Genomic DNA, 19657 nt, shown 5'->3' with positions numbered 1-19657 from the left:
CCTGCTTTTAATGACAGAGGCGAAAGGCCTGGTGGGTGGTTTGGGAGGGCGTGGTCTAGCCATGGAGGCTGCCTGGCCACCCTGCATACCCTGGTTAGCCCTTGAGCCTTCTCTCAGATGTGACCTGGCATAACCTGGGTGGCATTCCAGGGACACTGCTGAAATCCAACAACAGAACTGCTGTCCCTTCCCGGGCCAACTGAGTGGACCCAGCTGCTTTAGGGGCCCCGGCCTGGTGGGCCACCTCTACTTCCCTCTCCCACCCCTTGCCCGCAGCTCCCACCTGACCACCTGGAAGTGGGAAGAGCTAGAACCTTTCTCACCTCCAGGTCCCTTCCTACTGGGGACCCTCCCCCTTTCCTGACAGGTTCTAAGCCAGATGGAAAGGGACATCAAAGGTTGTCTGGTGTCCCTTTCATTGTCTGGACATCGCTGCTCTCCAAGGGGAGTCCCCTCAGCTAGAGGATGCGGCACATGGTTTCACCAGGAGAATGCCATCTACCAACCCACCGCGCTTGGGCACACAGATGACCTGAATGTACGCCCCGAGATACGAGACTCAGAGGGCGGCCTGCGCCTGCCTAGGCTGTGACTGTTCGTAATGAAGACCAGGTCCTGGTATGTTTCAAGGAACATTTGAATTTCAAAGCCTTGGATTACTGAGGACTTTTTTTAGAACGCAGTTATTCACCAATGATCAAGGTTTGGTTGAGTTTTTAACTCATGGATCCAAAGCAGGACAAGGAATGGCCCACGGGTTCCAGAAATGCCACCAAGTTCACGAATGCTGACTCCCACACCCCTGCTGGCCTGGTCAGAGGTTGGGTTGGCGACAGTTGGACACACACCTTCTGACTCTGGTTTTTGGGTTTTGGCTGCTGCAAGGAGCCCAGCCTCCTTTGGACCCCAGGCCGCTGCAGGGGAGTGGATGATGCTAGAGGGAGCTAGCTCTGGGCTTCTGAGCTCCGTAGCCTTGGGGTTTGGGGACTGCTCCATTCCAGAGGGAGTGGTCTGAGGTTTCAGGCCCAAGAGCCCTCATCAGAGTAAGGAACCCAGTGTGGAGGCTCAGGGGGCAATGGGTCTGAAGGGAGTCATTTCCGATTGGAATAAGCATGCCTAGTGGTGCAAGGCCACAGTCAGAGGTGCGGTGTGTCCAATGCCCCTCCTTCTACCTGCCATTCAAGGCCTACAGTGGCCTTCCATCCCTCCCACCACCAACACCCACTTATTCCCCCTGCTCCAACCGCTGCCCATGACCTCCTGCAGCCCCGTCTACTCCGCTGCTTGCCCCAGGCATATGCCTGTGTGCTGGGCAGAACCATGAGAGGGTCCTGCGTGTACACCTCCTCCCAGTTACTCAATGAAACACCGAAGGGATCTTGCAAATGTAATTAAACTCCAAATCAGCGGATTTGAATATAGGGAGACTATGCCTAATCCATCACATGAATCTCTTAAATCTGGGACTGGAGCTAGAGACAAAGATTCACAGCACAAGAAAGACAGGACACACCACTGCTGGCGAGAAGGAGGGGGCACCTGCAAGGAACGGAGCAGCCTCCGGGAATCGCTGGTCAATGGCAGGAAGGAGAAGGGCACCTTAGCTCTACAAGCACAAGGAAGTCAATTCTGCCAAAACCCAATGCGCCTGGGAGCAGACTTTGCTGCCCCTGTGCCTCCAGACACGAGCCCAGCCCGGCAAGCCTTGATCTCAGCCTCGTGATACACCGAGTGTGACCCTCACTTCCAAACTGGGAGGTAATACACGGCATTGCTGTAAGCCACTGAGTTGGTAGTAATGTGCTAGGCAGCAACAGAAGACCAACATGCAAGGCGCTTTCTGCCTCTGCTTTTGCTCACACTGTGCCCCTCACCCCGAAGCACTTTCCCATTCCCTCCACCACCGAATCCAGAGGTCCTCTCCTGGCAACGGCCCAATCCCCAGGTTTAGTGGTGGCTAGAGGGCAAAGGATTCACCCGGTTTTGATCTATGGGCATAAGCATTGTACCTTCTAATAACAGGAATGACTAACATGTACTGAGCCCCGATCATGTGCCAGGCATTCTTCTCAGCACTTGATATGCCTTCACCACTTACCCCTCACAACAACGCTATGAGATCAGTATAATTAGGCTACTCAGAAAATGGAGGTTCAGAGAGGTTAAGTAACTTGCCCAAGTCAGCACAGCAGAGCTCCAGGTCCGCCTGCACCTCACTGCCTCTTCATCCCCTCTCCTGGCAGCCTGCTCTGGCCCTCAGGACATCGCCCACTTCCCCAGTCCCCACCGTGAATTCAAGTGCTGCAATGGGATTCGGGCTTGGAGGGCTGGGCCCATGCCCAGCTGCTGGTCCCAGCCAGATGGCATAAGATTGATGTCCAGAGAGGGCTGAAAGGAGCCGCCTGCAGGAAAAGGTAGTGCCTGAGGCCATGCCTATTATTCCTCGAAGACTCAGATCTTATCGAGGGCTTCCTGGCGCCGGCACAGGCACAGGTGCAGGCCTGGCTTTTGCAGGCACCGGCTTGGAGCTCTTCCAGGAGGATGGGTGCCTGGCCCTGCCTCCAGCAGCGGCCTCTGTTCTGCTCTGTTGGGCCCTCCCGGACTCACGCGGGCTTCTCCTGGGGCCTCTCTCCTGGGCCTACCCTAGTCCTGTCCTGTGAGGAGCCCCAACCCCCCTGGCTCACCGAGGAAAAGGACAGGCATTGAGACCCGCAGAATGTTGCTGCCCAGAGGGGAAAAGACGATGCCCCCTCACTGGACACTTGTCTGGGACGCCTCCTGAGGCACATCCTCGCAGCTGCCCTCCCTTCTACTCCAGTCACGGCTGCTCAATCAGGTGCATGCAGTGTAGCCGACAGCACCTGACCTCTGCCCCCCTGGGCGCCTTCTGCCCGGACACACCTGCAGGATCCCTGCTGGCACCCTGGAAGTGCCAGGAGCTAACATGCCTGGGCACACACCCCCTTTTTGGTCTCCCAGACGACATTTCTGAGGTGCTGTCAACACAGTCCCTCCATGTGTCCCAGGGGATGGAGCCCCAGTGGCCCACAGTGGTGACCAGATCCAATACTCCTCTGTCTGGCTCTCCCCACTCCCATGTCTCTTCCCTTCCATGTTCCCCCCCCGTCCATGTCACCCTCCCATGTTACACCCCCGTCCATGTCACCCCCCCATGTTACACCCCCTCCATGTCACCCCCCATGTCACTCCCCCCACGGACTCCTGCTCCTGGGGGGCTTCCAGGAACTGCTTTCTGAGGGAAACCAGGCTAACCTGTCACTTGGGCTCCTTCTTCATTTCAGAATAAGTCCCAACCAGGGAGCCAGAAGCCCTCCTTCAGCACGAAAGCCCAGCTCTGTCTCTGTACACGGGAAGAGGGAGGCGGAGGGAGAGGGAGAGCGTGCTGTCCTCATGGTCCAGCTATGGGGCTGGAAGTTCAGCCACTCACGCCCCATTTAAAAATATATATATATTTTATTGATTTCAGAGAGGAAGGGAAAGCGAGAGAGAAACCTCAATGATGAGAGAGAATCATTGACTGGCTGCCTCCTGCACGCCCCACACTGGGGATCAAGCCTGCAATCCAGGCATGTGCCCTGACTGGGAATCGAACCGTGACCTCCTGGTTCATAGGTCGCCACTCAGCCACTGAGCCACGCCGGCTGGGCTTGTCCCAATTTTGCATCGGTAAATTATAGATACCATAAACCTAGCGTTGTAATCATTTCCAAGTGTACAAGTCAGCGGCGTTAAATACATTCACGATGGCTGTATAACCATCATCACCATCCACCCCCAGACATGTTCATCTTCCCAAACAGGAACTCTGCCCATTAAACATCACCTTCCCTTCCTTCTGCTCCAGCCCCTGGCACCCACTGTGCTTCCTTCATCTCTGTGAACTTGTCTATGCTGGGAATCTCATATAAGTGCAACCATCCAGTATGTGTCCTTCTGTGACGGGCTTACTCACTCATCATCATGTCCTCCAGGTTCATCCATGTTGTAGCATGTGTCAGAATGTCACACCTTTTTATGGCTAATTAACACACTGTATACAATAATATACTGTATGTATAGATCACACTTTGTTCATCCGTCCGTCCATCCATCCGTCCGTCCGTCCATCCATCCAAGGACAATCAGGTTGTTTCCACCTTTGTCTACAGAGAGTAATGCTGCTATGAACACGGGTGTGCATGTATCCGTTTGCGCCTGTTTCTAATTCTCTGGGTACATAGCCAGAAGGTCTGCCCCGTTTTTAAGGCAGAAAGAGTGAGGAGGTACAGAGTAAACGCTCAGGCTGGTGGAGACACAGGGAAATACAGGGAATGAGGGTTTGCTCCGCTCCCCTCCTTCCTGGGCTTTGAGGTGTCCTCCTGGCTCAGTTTCCCATTCACAGCGAGAACAGGATGGGAAATCCCCACAGCTGGGCTGCTGGCGAAGCTGGGAGCCAGCAAGAGGAGCTTATGTTTTAATGATGAGCGAAAGTGAGAAGGGGGATGGGACCAAAGGAGGAAGAAGGAGAGAAGAGGACGAAAGAGAAGAGACACCTTGGCTGCAGCCATCCAGAAGGCAGAACCCTGTAGCCAACCAATCCACCCCCATCCCAGGAACCCACCCTGCAGGCAACGCCCGCACCCTCCCCCCTTCCCCATCCAGCCCTCCCCACCCAGCCCATTCCCTACCAGGTGATGGATGTGGAGGAACAAAAAGGAAGCAGCAGGAGTGGGGGAAATGCTGAGGCTGCTCTTTGCTGTAAAGAGCAGGCGGCCCTGGGCCTGCAGACAGAACGGGTGGGCCTGGGTGTGCACAGTTTTAGGAGGAGCCAAGGCTACAGGAGAAATGGAAGGGTAGGGGGACATCTCGTCCCAGCTCCAGGGGCTCGAGGCACCCCCTACAACAGCCAATCATGTTCTATGCTTGTCACTATAGCTCGGTGAGCCTGGCTGACTATTTTTAAGGCCAGAAACAAAAACGCCCGTGTGCTTTGATGAAAAGGCGCCTTTGTCCACACTCCTGTCCTCCCTACCCAGACCCAGGTGAGCCCTCCCCTTGCTGTCTGCCCTCTGCCCAGTGGTGTGGCCTCTTCGGCAAGAACACGCAGCACAGGCGCTTCTGCTGACCGCTGGCACGGGGCTCCCTGCCTGCGGTCAGGAGTCTCCCCCCCACCCCTCCTCTGGTCCTGCCGACCTTTGAGTCTGCGACCATCAGCTAGTTAAAGGTCTGAAGGAAAAGGGAGGGCCCAGAGGCAAGAAGCTGGGGCCTTCCCAGCCACTCAGCATCCTTTCCTCTCGCCCAGGGACAAATGGCATCAGTGGCTGTAAATTTAGCCAATCCCTTTAAGAACAGCCAAGGCATTAAGAGGCATTACCTCCTCCGCAATCCCCAGGATAAATTCAGTGACCTGCAAACAAGAGACACTTCTGCCTCTCTGCCACCGGCCCTTCTCTGGGGAATCCACCCTTCCAGGCCCTGAAAGGAGGCAGCACGCACCCCTCACCTTCAGCAGAGCCTTTCCCCCAGCCCTCAGCATGCAACTCACCGGGCACCACACCCTTCTGGGACCTCACAGAGGAGGCCTCGGAGGGAGGGTCTCAATTTCTGCTTTCCTGACTCCTTTCTGCTTTCCTCATGCGGGGTTTTTGTTTACTGATATTTTGTTGTTTTGTTTTGTTTTTGCTTTTGGCTGCTGCCAGGGGCTCAGCCTCTCTTGGGCCGGAGCTCAGCAGCCTTGGGGCTCATGGGCCTGTCCACCCAGGCCAGCAGGGCAGCCACTCTGAAGACGGAGGCAGGCACACTGAGCTGTGGGTGGGCACTCATGTCACCACTGCTCACCTCGTGTTGAATCTCGTGCACCTCGCCTTCCCACGGCCCCTTCCACACCTCCTGCTGCAGCACAGCCTGGCTCCCCTGAGCTCCCCTCCACAACTGCCTCCTGCTGGCCCTGTTACACACAAGCCAACCCCTCTCCCATTCCCTACTCCACAGGGTGCTGGCAACTGACACCTTCGTCTAGAGCAGCGGTTCTCAACCTGTGGGTTGCGACCCCTTTGGCGGTCGAACGACCCTTTCACAGGGGTCGCCTAAGACCATCCTGCATATCAGATATTTACATTACGATTCATAACAGTAGCGACATTACAGTTATGAAGTAGCAACGAAAATAATTTTATGGTTGGGTCACAACATGAGGAACTGTATTTAAAGAAAGGGCCAGAAGGTTGAGAACCACTGGTCTAGAGCCTGCAGCACGGAGTGGCCCTGGAGGGCAGGGCCAGGCCACGGCCATGCTGCCTGCTGAGAGTGGGAGGCGAGAGGCCTCGCTGCCTGGGAACGGAGCACGCCCAAAGCTGTCCGGAGGGAGCCATGGGAACCCCCTTCACGAGGCCTGCTGCCAGCCCTCCCCTCCAAGTCCAGCCCACGCTCCACCTCCTGCAGAAATGGACTTCGGGGACAATGCCTTTCCCTGGCCACGGCAGCCCTGTGCTCGGCCATTCCTGTCAGTGTGACCGCAGGAGCCTGGGACACGTCCGTGTTCGCAGAAAAGCAGAAGCATCCACCGACGGACCCTCAGGTCCCCAACCACCGCAAGTGGGAGAGATCAGAGACACCTGAGCTGGAGGCCACCTCAGAAATCGGCAACATCCACGGTCTCAGGAGCCCAGGACACTGGTGTCCTCTCAACCTCTGACACTCCCCCACGCACACACCCGTGGAACCCTTTGTCACTCAAACCTCAGACAGGCTGTGAGCTGGGCGCGGACGGTTTTTTCAAACTGCAGGTCTCAGCCGGTTCGTGGGCTGTGAAATAAACTTAGTGTAAAATAAACTCACAATGTCAGCATTAAAGATGTATCACTACATTGAAAACACCTGTGAGTGACACACGTTGTAAGTGGAACAATTGCTTCATGGAACTTCTGTGTCACCTACACATGGGAATGCATTGCTTTCTGGGAGGCTTACTGTCCAGGTCTGCTCTGCCCTGGGACCCCCGAGCCCCACAGGAACCCCCACTGGGCTCTCTGCACTGACCCCCCAACCTGCTCCCTCAGGGCTGGGCACAGGTGGCCTCCTCATCCTCCCCTGTGCTGTTACCCAACTCTTGCCCTGCTCTTGAATTTTTTACGGGTTTTTATCTTATCTTGACAAGACTGCATGGTCCTTGAGGCCCCATTCCATCCTATACCTCTCACGGTCCCAAGAGGGCAGACTGGCCTGTGCCCCGCCCCCCTTCCCGCCCACCCCAGCACTCCCTTCCCAGAGAGTGGGAGGGTGGTGTCTTCAGCTCTCCCTTCTGCCACTGGGCCAGGCTCTTGCCCCATCCATCCTGCACAGCTGTGAGGATGTTAAAGCCAAGGGTGCTGGGGGTGGCCCCGTCTAGTACCCCTTCCTACTGGCCATCAGGATTCCAACTTCTTCCCACCAGACCCCAGAGCCTCCAAGGCAATTCCCCCCAATAGGTCTTGCTGCATGCCATGCCCTCTAGGCACCAGGGGGCAGGGAAGTCACACGTGAAGCCCCAAAGGGGAGATACAATATCAAAGCTGGAGGGCTATTGGCCAGCCAGTCACACCCCTCGCTGGACTCAGGCGGCTTCCCCACTGCCCCCGGCTCCTAGGGGTGTCCTGAGCCCTCAGGTAACGTAATGGTTATGGTTTCTGATGCTTGGTTCCAATCTTTAAAGAGACTGATGATAAAAGGGCCACCTCAGAAGGTGTGAGGATTTAGTGAGAGAATGCACGAGAATGTGTTCAACACAGCCAGGTACACAGCAAGCACTCAATTACTAGCTGTGATTATAATTTGACATCATCACTGCCCCTTGCTATGCCCCACTCTGTCTTGCGCATTTTCTCCCACCTCTCCAAATTGCACCAGACACACGTTCCCCATGAAGCCCCTTGGCCACTCTATCACTGGTCACTCCTGTTTCTGAACTCCAGCTATCCACAGACCCCACTATTCCCTAATGTCTCTCCACCCTGAACTGCCTGTGCCCTGCACAAGGCCTCAGTTTGGCCCTTTCCTCTATTCTAATCCCTGGGTTAACCTTCGGCTCTGCCAACCTGCATGGACTCATGGGGACTCATTCTCTCTCCTCCAGGGGCCCTGTGAGTAGACAGGGTGGCCTTCAAAGACTTCTAGGTTGACAAATAGAGTGAAAACCAGCTCGGAGCATGCCCGGCAGGGAGACCAGCAGTGTCCTGCTCTGAACCCGGCAATGCACCTGTGAGAGCACCGCAGGTTAAGGCCAGACAGCTCCTCCGAGCCTGGTGGCCCAGCACCCGAGGGCTTTCTTCTCAGGTGACACTCTCTCGCCAGCGTCTCTCTCTCTCTCGGGGTAACCAGGGTCCCCAGTCAGCTCTTTCTCCTGGCAGCCGCTTCCTGAACTACAGCCCAGCGGGAGCAGTGACTGTACGAGCAGTTTCCAAGCGTCTGATGGGGTCTCAGCACCCGCTTCCCTCTCCCCTCTTCATGCTCCTGAACCACCCTGACACCCCAGCTCACAGTGGTCCCCACCCCTCGGAATACCCCTAGTAGCAGCTGCCCACGGGGCCTTCTGACCTCCTCCCCCTGCCTTGGATGACAGGAGCAGAACCACAAAGCAGAGACCGCAAATGCCCTGTCTGGGCCACAGTGTGTTTTGTTTTGCCTGTTGAGTATTATAAGAATATTTGAGCTGACATTTTAAAACCAAAAGATTTCATGTAAAAAAAATCCACATTTCTGATTTTCTTAAAGAATTGGGAGATCCAGCACCACTGGCCCACCTTCCCACACTGCAGCCATCAGCTAGAGCAGGGCGGTGCTGACCCCTTCAGACGGGGCGTGCAATTTCCACTTCTCCACAGACCTCCACACTCCCTAATGTCTCCCCACTGCCACACCCGCCTTCTCACATGGCTCTGCACTCACTACTTGTTACCTGCCTGGCCCTCACAGGCATCCGAGCTTGAGACCCTCTGCAAGAAAGTAACTGTAGGTGAGTCATAGAACAAAAATGAGAGGTGTCCCTGCGAACCTGGAAATCAAGAACAATGACTGTCCCCTGGGAGTTACAATGTGAAACCAATACATGACAGTCCAAAGCAGAAATATGCAGAGTCATTGCAGAGAAAAAGAGGTTTCTAGAAGGACTCAATGCTAGCCTGGCGGAAGACAGCCACGGAGCGATCACAGGAAGACTGTGTGACTCTGAAGAGACTGGGCCGCACTGAAAGCAAGGGAAATAGCCAACCACAGAAGGTGGTGCAGGCCCAGCTCTGTCCAGAGAAAAGGGTGCCCTTTCTGGGTATCTCAAGGGAGCGGGGAAGGGGCCTATAAATGCACAGGGCTGTCCCCCTGCTCCCCTTCATGTCCCGACTACACTCCAGCTCAGCCCTGGAGTGGCCTGAGGGGCTGCCCCCTTCCCCAACTAAACCATGAGCTCTTAGAGGCCAAGGGTGTGTCTGCTCCTTCCCTCATCTCCTGGGAGCCAGACCTGGGCCCATGAGACATTTAGCTAATTAGTGGGTATTTGATGATGGATTCTCTGACATGAGAAAATGGCCAGCAGGGAACTGACATTCCGCCCACGTTGGTATCAGCAGACGTGAGCTGCTGGCTGCTGGGCAGAGACGGGTGGCCTATCAGCCGTGGAGCAGCGAGTACAGTGAGGCCGGGGTGGAGCCCTTGTTGGCTGAGTAGCCCCCATGTCACACACACACACTGCCAGAGGCCCCTAGCAACCACGAGTATCGCGAACTCGAACTCATCCAGTGCCCAGGGCTCTCAGAGCTCTTCCCCAATTCTCTATGAACCACAGCGAGATACAGAACGGAACAGCCACAGCCCAGGAGTGTAAAGCCCACAGATGACATGAGGCCAGACCCTAGATCCTGGAGTGGTTGTCTCTGCCTTTGCTTGGAGGCCCTTTGACCTTTACTATAGCAGGAAAGCAAATCATCAATACTGTGGTCCCCACTGACTGTTGGTTTCCAAACCATTTTCCTCTAAAACCTTATTTATTTTTCCAATGCAGTTCTCAATGGCTCCCACTGATACATAAAAGATAACAACAACTAGCATTTGGTGAGCATTTATTACGTGCCAAGCCCTGTGATGTATATATTTGGTGTATATTCATTTCATCCAAGACAATCCTATAATGTAAGCACCACTGTCGTCCCCATTGTACAAATTAGGAAACCAAGGCAAAAAGGAGTTGCCCATAACATTGCCTAGCTACACCTTCAGCCTTCTGGAACACAGAGCCCCATGACGGAGGTCTCGGGGGATGGATGGTCAAGCCAGAGATGAGAGCTGTCGGCCAGGGACATGTGGAAGACCCAGGTCTGGTAGTTCTCCCGGGGTTGGTTTCCCCAAGTGCTTCTCTCTGGGAGATGCCGAGAACAAATAATTAGGGAAATAGGCAGCCAGAAAGCCTGAGCTCCAAATCACTTCCACTGGGAACCTCTACAGCAGCGGCAGCCAACCGGTGGTCCGGGAGGTCCGAAAGGCTGGCGACCACTACTCTAGAGTAGGCATTCTTGCAGATGGGGATCGCTTTGTCTCTCACATCATACACTTTCAAGACCCGGCACAAAGTGCGGTTCTATTGAAGACGGATGGAAGGCCCATGGGCTACCCGTGGGGGGCCTGTGGCATCGCTCACCTTGGGCCTCTGGGACCCAGGAGCTCTCTCTCCAGGGCTAGTCTGGGGCAGCTGCAGCCAGGACTCCAGACGCAGCCAGATGCCTTGCAGAGAGACCACCTGATGGCGGATCCCGACTGGCTGTCCATTATAGTCCTCAGGTGCTGTATTCCCATGATCTCTGAGGGTCATTTCACCCACTAGTCCAGTGATGGCGAACCTTTTGAGCTCGGCATGTCAGCATTTTGAAAAACCCTAACTTAACTCTGGTGCCGTGTCACATATAGAAATGTTTTGGTATTTGCAACCATAGTAAAACAAAGACTTATATTTTTGATATTTATTTTATATATTTAAATGCCATTTAACAAAGAAAAATCAACCAAAAAAATGAGTTCGCGTGTCACCTCTGACACGCGTGTCATAGGTTCGCCATCACTGCACTAGTGTGTGGTAGCAACAGATAACCTCCTTACAGGAACAGCAGGAGCAGCCTGCAGCCAGTTACAACCACAGGGAGCAAGCTGAGTGGTTAACTGGCAGATAATTAACTGAGAAATTCCCCACAGCCCTCTCTGCACTCTGCTGAGGCACAGGAAGGAGGAGACATAAAGGGGACAAGGGGACAAAGGCCTCCCCCCCCCCCCCCCCCCCCCCCCCCCCCCCCGCCATTGGAGAAAGGACCTTGCAAATCTTTGAGGCCAGTGCTGGTGAGGACATGGACAGATCAGAGCCCTCACACACGGATAATGGGAATAAAAAATGGTGCAGCTGTTTGGAAAACAGTCCAGCAGCTTCTCAAACGATTAAACAGAGTTAACAGAAGACCCAACAATTCTATTCCTATGCATATACCCAAGAGAAATAAAAATATATGTCCACGCAAAGCTTGTATGTAAGTGTTTTAGTAGCGTTATTAATAGCCAAAACATGGCAACAACCCAAATGCCCACAACTGATGAAGGATAAACAAAATGTGGTCGATATATCCATGCAACGGAATCTTATTTGGCCATAAAACGGAACGCTCAAACATGAAGAACCTTAAAAACACGGTGCTAAATAAAAGCCCATTATGATTCCATTATGTGATTCCACTAATATAAAATGTCCAGAATATGAAAATTTATAAAAACAGAAAGTAGGTTGGTGGTTGCCTAGTGCTGGGGTAAGGGAAGGGATAGGTGGGCAGGGCGGTGGTGGCAATAGCTAAAGGTACGTGGTTTCTTTTAGAGGTGACAAAGATGTTCTAAAATTGACTATGGGTACCCATATCTATGATTATACTACAAACCATTTAATAGTACACTTTAAGTAGGTGAACTGTACAGTATGTGAATTATATCTCAGTAAAATTATTTTAAAAATTAGTGTATCTACATAAGCTGGCTCCAGTATGGTGGCCTTGGGCTAGAATTTCTGGCTGATTAGCTTGGAGACCTCTCCAGAGAGCACTGCAGCTGTAAGAATAATCTGAAACTGTAAATAAATATACAAAAGGCTTGAAAAACTGAGTCTAGTTTCCCACTGAATCTGGGAGAAATGTCTGCAACTTCTCTAAGAGGGATTCTGATGCCCCACCAAAGATGGGGATGCATCTCCTGGAGCAGCTCCATCCATCCATCCATCCATCATCCATTTATCCATCCATCCATCCATCATCCATCCATCCATATATCCTTCCATCTATCCATCCTTCATTCATCCATCCATCCATTATCCATTCATCTATCTATCATCTATATATCTATCTACCTATCTCCATTCATCCATGCATCCATCCATCCATCCATCCATCCATCATCTATCCATCCATCCATTTATCCCTCCACCCACCCACCCACCCATTCATTCATACATTCATTTAAAAAGCACCTTCTCAAGCTTGGTTAAGTGCTAGAAACACAACAGGAGAAGCAAGAAAGTAACCAGGCAATTGACATCATGAGGCAAGTGCTGTGGGTCTCAGAGGAACAGCATCAACACGAGAAGAATACTGAAGATATTATTTTTATTAGCTTGCCCTAACTGACAGAAAAACACAAATATAATTATTATATATGAAAACCAGGAGACACCTTAGAAAGCAAAGTCATCAATTGCAAGACCCACCACTGTATTATGAGCAACAAAGAAAAGAAAAAATGCTGCCGCTGAAAGGATGACATAATGCCTTTACAAGGGTCCCGCATGCAGACATCGGTCACACCAGCCTCACGTGGCTCTGAGATATTTTCATCTCTTCTGAGGGACTGGGACTTCCCTGCCTGTGGAGGTGGCAGTGCTTAGCAGTGAGACTGGCAATTCGTGTGGTTTTACAGGCATGAGGTGGCAGTTTTTCTCCCAACAGCGAATATTTGCTTTTCTAACATCAAATCAATGCTCCGCTACTGTTTCCATTCCCTTCTGTGTACGTGGTAACTTTTGGTGCAAATAATACATCATAGTGAGATCTTTTTTAAGACAATGAATGACAATTACACTGAACACGTGGCTACCCAACAATGCATCTAATTCAACTGACCACATTGCCGCCTGCTCAGGCAATGGCAACTCTGTCACGCCTGCTGTGTGGCTGGCAGCCAGCGACAGTGAAGATGCACCCTGACTTCAGAGACATTAACACGTGGAAAAAAAACAACTGTGAAAGGGGCAAGCCAATCCTTTATATTACAGGTGAGGGAACAGGAGTACGGAGCTGGGACGTGACACATCCCAAACCACAGAGCCAAGACGACAACCCTGTGAGCTGAGATTTATGCCAACGCGCTTTCTTCTACTCCCTCGGGCTACCTCCACCTCTAAGCTTGTCTTACATTTCCTTGCTTAAAACAAAACAAAACGGAGTTTTAGAGCACACAGCACAGTGAGATCAACCTATCCGAACATGCCGGCAATCTTAGTTCTACCAGCCCCGTGAAAAAGGATGATGGGAAATGTCACTCTAATACCATCCAAGGGACCGTTAGTTTACAGCTGCTGGGGGATTGCATTTCCACTCCCTGAGGCCGGTCCCCAGGCTGCCACTCAACAATAAAGGAGGCTGGCCAGGTGTTTTCTCAGTCATGCACTCTCCTAGGGGCGGGCCCTGGAGATTCACCATCCCCAGCACATGGCCTACAAGAGTCTGGACAGGCCCTGGGTGAGTCTGATGCCAGAGTGTTATGCATTCTGCATGCACACAGTGTCCGGAGTTAGGGGGCTGCTAAATGGATTCTCAATATCTCACCACGGTGCTCGCATCCTGGCAGCACGCCAGTCTTACCCGGCACTAGATCAACGTGCGGAAAACACCTTTTTCTTTTGTGAGCCTGGGATTACGGAGCTGGCCCCTTGACATGAACACAGATGAACAGGGTCAGGTCCTCTTTGCTCCAACAAAAACGTTAAACGTTTTCCTAAAGCTGGATAAGGAATGGGCCTCAAGCCTTCGGGGTGAGGGCAGGTCCAGTTCAGCTGAGCTGAGATACACTTCCCGGAACGCACGGCCAAGGCTCGAGAGCCGAACCAGAAAGAGGCCTGCCCCACGTGTGTGCGAACAACAGCTCGTGGGAACACCCTCCCTACGCAGCCGAGAGCGAGGAGGGCACGTCTCAGATGTCAGCAGAGCCCCGTCTCAGCAGGACACCAGGGAAAGATGTAACCAACAGGAGACAGTTGCACTGGGACTGATGGAACAGGAGGCTGCTCAGGGCTGGTCTGGGCAGTGGGGTAGGAAAGAGCTAGCTATGCTGTAAAAGGTAACGACGAATTTGTTCATCTCACCCAGCACCATTCAAGGGAGAAAAAATATCCAACATTCCAGTCCGCTGTGTAGTGACAGGCCAAGAACAGAGCTGGGGAAGTTGAACTTTCAGAGCAAAGAGAATGTCCCTTCAGTGGCCCCTGTGCCCTTCAATCTGGCTCTGCCCTTGACTCAGAGCACAACGGACACAGGTCACTTCCTCAGCGCATGCCAGGCACCGTGCTGGACCCTGGGCCCTGGTAACCGAGATGTGGCCTCTGCCCGGGGTCAGCACAGAGCCACCGAAGGGGACACACACAGCAGTCGGAGTCTACCGCATGACTAGACACACACATATTCTAAAACATCTCTCACAGGTGGAATTAGAACTGCTTTTTCTAGATTTTTCTCCTTTTTTCCCCTTCCAAAATGAGCTGGTAGCATTGTTACATAAGCAAGAAAATAACAAACGAAGAGGAAACTATAGGTTGGCTGTGGGGTCTCTCCGGCTTGCTGGTCGCCTGGTTAGAACGCTAGCCCCAGGAGCCTCCGTCCTCCCAGACTCGGCAACTGGCCACAGCGAGGGCACAGCCATGCTGTGAGCCCCCGCCACACCGCGGGCAGCACATCTGCAAGCTCACACCCCTCCTGCAGGGACGGCTGTTCTGCAAGGCCTTTCTGCCTGACTGGCACAGAGCTCATTTTCTGCTCTGGCAATGCACCAAGGCCCTGCTGGGTGGCAGCATCCTGTCCACCCGTCACCCTGGGTGCTACCACTTAATCCAGCACCTGTAGGGCCGGAGGTCGGACATGAGAGTGCCACCGGGATTGCCCCCAATTTCCTGGGATGAAGGCTGAGATTTTAGGGGGGCGTGAGGAAGGTAATCCCCATAAAGTGCTTTAATTCAAGTTGAACATGTCAATATATTCAGTAAGTACCACTGCAGTTGTTACTGGAACTCGCATCCTCCTTTTTTTTTTTTTTTTTAATATGTGTTTATTTGTAGAGAGAGAGGAAGGGGAAAGATAGAAACCTCAATGAGAGAGAAACATCATTGATTGGCTGCCTCTGGCATGGTCCCTACTGGAGATTGAGCCTGCAACCGAGGCTGTGCCCTTGACCGCAATCAAACCTGGGACCCTCCAGTCCACAGGCCGACACTCTATCCACTGAGCCAAACCGGCTACGGCTCATCCTCCTTCTTGTTCTGGGTGTTGCTGTAGAATGTTCTCCCCCTTTGCTGCAATGGTAAGTGAGGAGCCCGCCTGTCTACATTGCAATGCCAGCTCACCGTTTCACACACCTCCCAGCAGGGATTCTCCTGCTGGCAAAACACCAGGGAAATATGCTCCCAAGTTCCAATCCTAAACTTTTAACGCATAGAGACGGCACGTGCCCTGAGCTTCGTCCCAGCTCCCCCTGCGAGCCCTGTTGCCCCGGGGGCTCTGTTGTGTCATGCTGTGTGCGGTGCTGGAGGGGGCAGGCTTCGGGCATGACTGAGCATCCTCAGGGGGGTGGAGGGTGCCACCTTCGCCCCAGTGCTGAGAGGTGGCCACCACATCTTCCCTCCTTGCTAATGACACCACACTTCTAACTTCCTTCTCAAATCTTAAATATGAATGAACAGAAGTTTCCAGGCTGTGTTGTGTGTGACTTATAAGTCAATGAAAACTAAGTCAGTCCAGGGGACGTCTGTGATAGTCCTCAGGTCACCAGTAGGAGAATCTGGAACCCTGGTAAGATCCCAGAACTTGCCCAGCTTCCCCAGCACCCTCAGCGGGGGCTTCCTGCTTACCCAGGCCAACCTGAAGCCTGACCTGTGCCCCCTGGAGGTGTAAGGAACCCGGGAGACAGGATGGGCTGGAAAAGGTGAAGCAGCAATGAAACAGATGGTGCGAGAGGCCCCATCATGGGCCCTGCGTGAGGTACAGGCCTGACTCTCGCGTAGGCCCTGAGTCTCCTCACCTGAAACAGCCCAAGTTCTCAGGTTGGAGAAGAGAGGACTTCCCAGCAAGGCCCTCCTTGAGAGCCCGGGGCGGGATCTGCACGCCAGCACACGGGTTGTTTCCTTGACCTGTTCCTGTCCAGACAACTCCTATCCACCCTTCAAGACCCAACCTGCATGCCCCTCTTCCTCGCTGGTGTTCTGGGGAGTTATCTGTTGAATGTCATTTATCCACTCACACGTCTGTTTCCCCTTGGATGCTGTGGGCCCCTCAAGTCTTTTTCTTCCTCGTTTCCTGCTGCCCCTTGGAGAATAGACAACCAGCAAAGGTATGATCAGTGAATGAGGGACGGAGCAAATGAAATCAGTCGGTCGACATTATACTTCTTCAATGTTTCATCCTTCAATGCCTGACCCTTATTTTACCCATAGAGCTCCCTCAGGAGACCAGGAACTGGGAGAAGACCCACATGATGCAGTGGGACCCCAAACCTGGCTTTCCCGCCTGCAGTTTGTGGAGCCATGAGAGTGGCAGGCACTTCTGGTGGAATCTGTAATACCTCGTCTCTCCTCTTCCTTACTAGCATAACCTCATAACATTGGGAGAGATAAAAACTGTATTTCCCAGCCTCCCTCACAGATAGTAGTGGCCAATAAGATACAAAAGGAAGATAGTGAACAGGAAACTCTTTAAATAGACTACAGGCGCATGCCTTTTATCCTTCCAACTTTCTCCTTCCTGCCTGGAATGTGAATGTGATGCCTGGAGCTCCAGCAGCTCTCTTGTACTGTGAGGCAACTCTGAGGACAGTAGACACTCATTACACGGGGCAAAGCAGAAAATACTAGTAAAGAGCCTGTGCCTCTGATGACAACAGAGCCCCCACACCAGCCCTGGGCTGCGTGCCTCTGTATTTCTTTCACATGAGAGAAAAATAAATTGTATTGTTTATACCACTCTTATTTGGGTTTCCTATTACATGCTGCTGTGGTACACAGTTCTCTGGGATGGCCCTCAATGACTCCTGCCTTCTTCTTTCCTTGCCTTTGTTTAATCACCTCCCTTGAGTACAGGCTGGACCTGGTGACTTGCTTCTAACAATCAGGATACGGCAAAACTGATAGGACTCACTTCTGTGATTAGGTTACAAACGACTGACTTCCGTCTTGCAGACCCTCTTTGGCCTTCTCGGCTTCAGTGCTTGGATGAAGCAAACTGTCATGTTGGAGAGGCCACGAGGTAAGGAGCTGTGGGTGACCTCTGACCTACAGCCAGTGAGGGGCTGAGGCCCCAGCCCAGTGACCAATGGAGCTAAATCCCATCAACAGCCACAGGAGTGAGCTCGAAACCAGGTCCTCCCACAGCCAATTACAGCCTCAGCCCACACCTTGACCGCAGCCTCGGGAGCGACCCTGGAAGCAGAGGACCCGGAGAGGCTGAGCCCAGATGCCTAACCAGCAAAAAATGTAAGAAATTAGGTGTGTTGTTTGGGGGTAACTAGTTACACAGCAATAGAATAGCCGACGCAGCCACTGATCCCGATCCTCACTGAAACCTGAGTGAGATTCTCCCCTCCTTTGACTTCATTCCCTGTCAGTAAAGTAAGAGGGTTGGACTGGATGGTCTCAAAGGTGCTTGCCAACTTTAAAATCCCAGAATCCAGTGACCTCCTCGGGCTCCTGCCACAAGAGGCTCCTGGCCTCCATCACCGGAGTGGCTGGACTCAGCAGTCCTGTCCCTTGTGACTACTTAGTGCTCCAGTTCTTACTCACTATGACTCGATGTGTCCAGACAGGGACGGAGGCAGGACCCAGAGTACCCTTTTACACCTGCACACAGGGCCCTGCACCCCTGAAGCAGGACTCCTCTTCTTAGCAGACTGGAGGCCTCAGAGCCTGGCAAACCCTGGCAGCAGCTCTCGCCATTCATCGGGACTACATCATTGACCAGGGTCCGCTGATGAGGTGTGGAGGCGGCTGGGCTAGCACACAGTCAAGGTTAGCTGACCACGGGGCGCCAACGGCTTAGCTAAGCCAGTGGTTTTCCAGCTGTTTCACTGCGCATACCATCTGTTCTGGGTTGGATTATGTCCCCCAAAGTCCATACACTGACGTTCTCACCCCAATGCCTCAGAATGTGCCCTTATTGGGAAACAGAGTCATTGCTGATATGATTAGTTAAGATGAGGTCATACTGGAGTAGGATGGGCCCCTGACCCAGTATGACTGGTTTCATCATAAAAAGGGGAATTTGCACACAGACACAGGGAGAACGCCGTGTGAAGATGAAGGCGGAGATCGAGCTGATGCATCTACGAGCCAAGAAATGCCGATGGCCAGCAAACCACCAAAGTGAGGGGACAGCATGGAGCAGTTTCCTCCTCACAGGCCCCAGAAGGACACCTTGATCTTGGACCTGTAGCCTCCAGAACTGTGAGCGAGAATAAATTTCTATTGCTTAGGCCACTCAGTTTGTAGTACTTTTGTTATAGCAGCCCTAGAAAACGAATACACCTACACACACACACACACACACACACACACACACACACACACAATGAAGCAATATACACACATACACACATGCTCATTCTGGTAAAACATTTTGTGCATTATAGAAAAGACCTGGAATAGAATTTAAAAGATAAAAAAATAAATATACATCGGAGTTCTAACATTTTCTTTGGGTGGGGGGCTACTTTGGAGACCATTAGTTTGGCAAAGTTGGAGCTAACCACCAATTTCCCTTCTCTGGGGTCCCACAGCGCTTGCCACTGGAGTCCATAATTCTGATCTCACTCCTTGGCTGTTTTCCTGCTGAACTTGATGCCCGGGCAAGGACTGTGCTCTGGCAGGGTTTGGGGGTGGGTGTGGGGTGGTTCTGCCTCCCCAAGGACCTGCTGTGGCCTGAGGAAGCCCTCATTCCTTGGATAGTTCTGGTCTTCATCCATCAAAAATAGCTCTAGGGGGAGCACGGATGGAGTCAACTTCAGGGCAGGGTTGGGGGACGCCTGCCTGCTGCAGTGGAGGATTTCTGTCCCCTTGCCTTTCACCATGAAGGTCACATGGCGTTTCCAGGTGAAGAGGGAAGGGGAGTAGGGACGGAGGGAGGGCGGGGTGGGGAGTGGCAGCCAGAGAATGTGTGCGCTCATTCCAGAAATCCCATCTGGCCTTGCTCAGCTGCCTGGCTTCCCCGTGCAGCTGCCGTAAATGCCAGCCCACAAACTGGGGCCTGCAGCCTCTGTGGGCCCCTCCCCGGCAGCTAGGTCAGCTGACAGGCCCCAAAGACTGCAGGCATGGCGGTGAGGAATGCGGGCCTCACGCCCCCGGCAGCTGGGAGACCTTGAG

General features: G+C 52.9%; 1 protein-coding gene across 5 annotated transcripts in view; it reads right to left on the bottom strand.

Annotated features, from left to right (window-relative positions):
• Positions 1 to 19657, bottom strand: part of CTIF (cap binding complex dependent translation initiation factor) — a 238165-nt gene that overhangs the window by 174478 nt on the left and 44030 nt on the right. The window lies entirely within an intron of this gene.

This window comes from Myotis yumanensis, unplaced genomic scaffold (genome assembly GCF_028538775.1).
Source record: "Myotis yumanensis isolate MYYU_CA2020_CCGP unplaced genomic scaffold, mMyoYum1.0.hap1 SCAF_7, whole genome shotgun sequence".
In the NCBI taxonomy this organism is placed as follows: Eukaryota; Metazoa; Chordata; class Mammalia; order Chiroptera; family Vespertilionidae; genus Myotis; species Myotis yumanensis.
The sequence above is the reverse complement of the archived record's forward strand: the minus strand, read 5'-3'. Positions and strand labels throughout refer to the sequence as shown.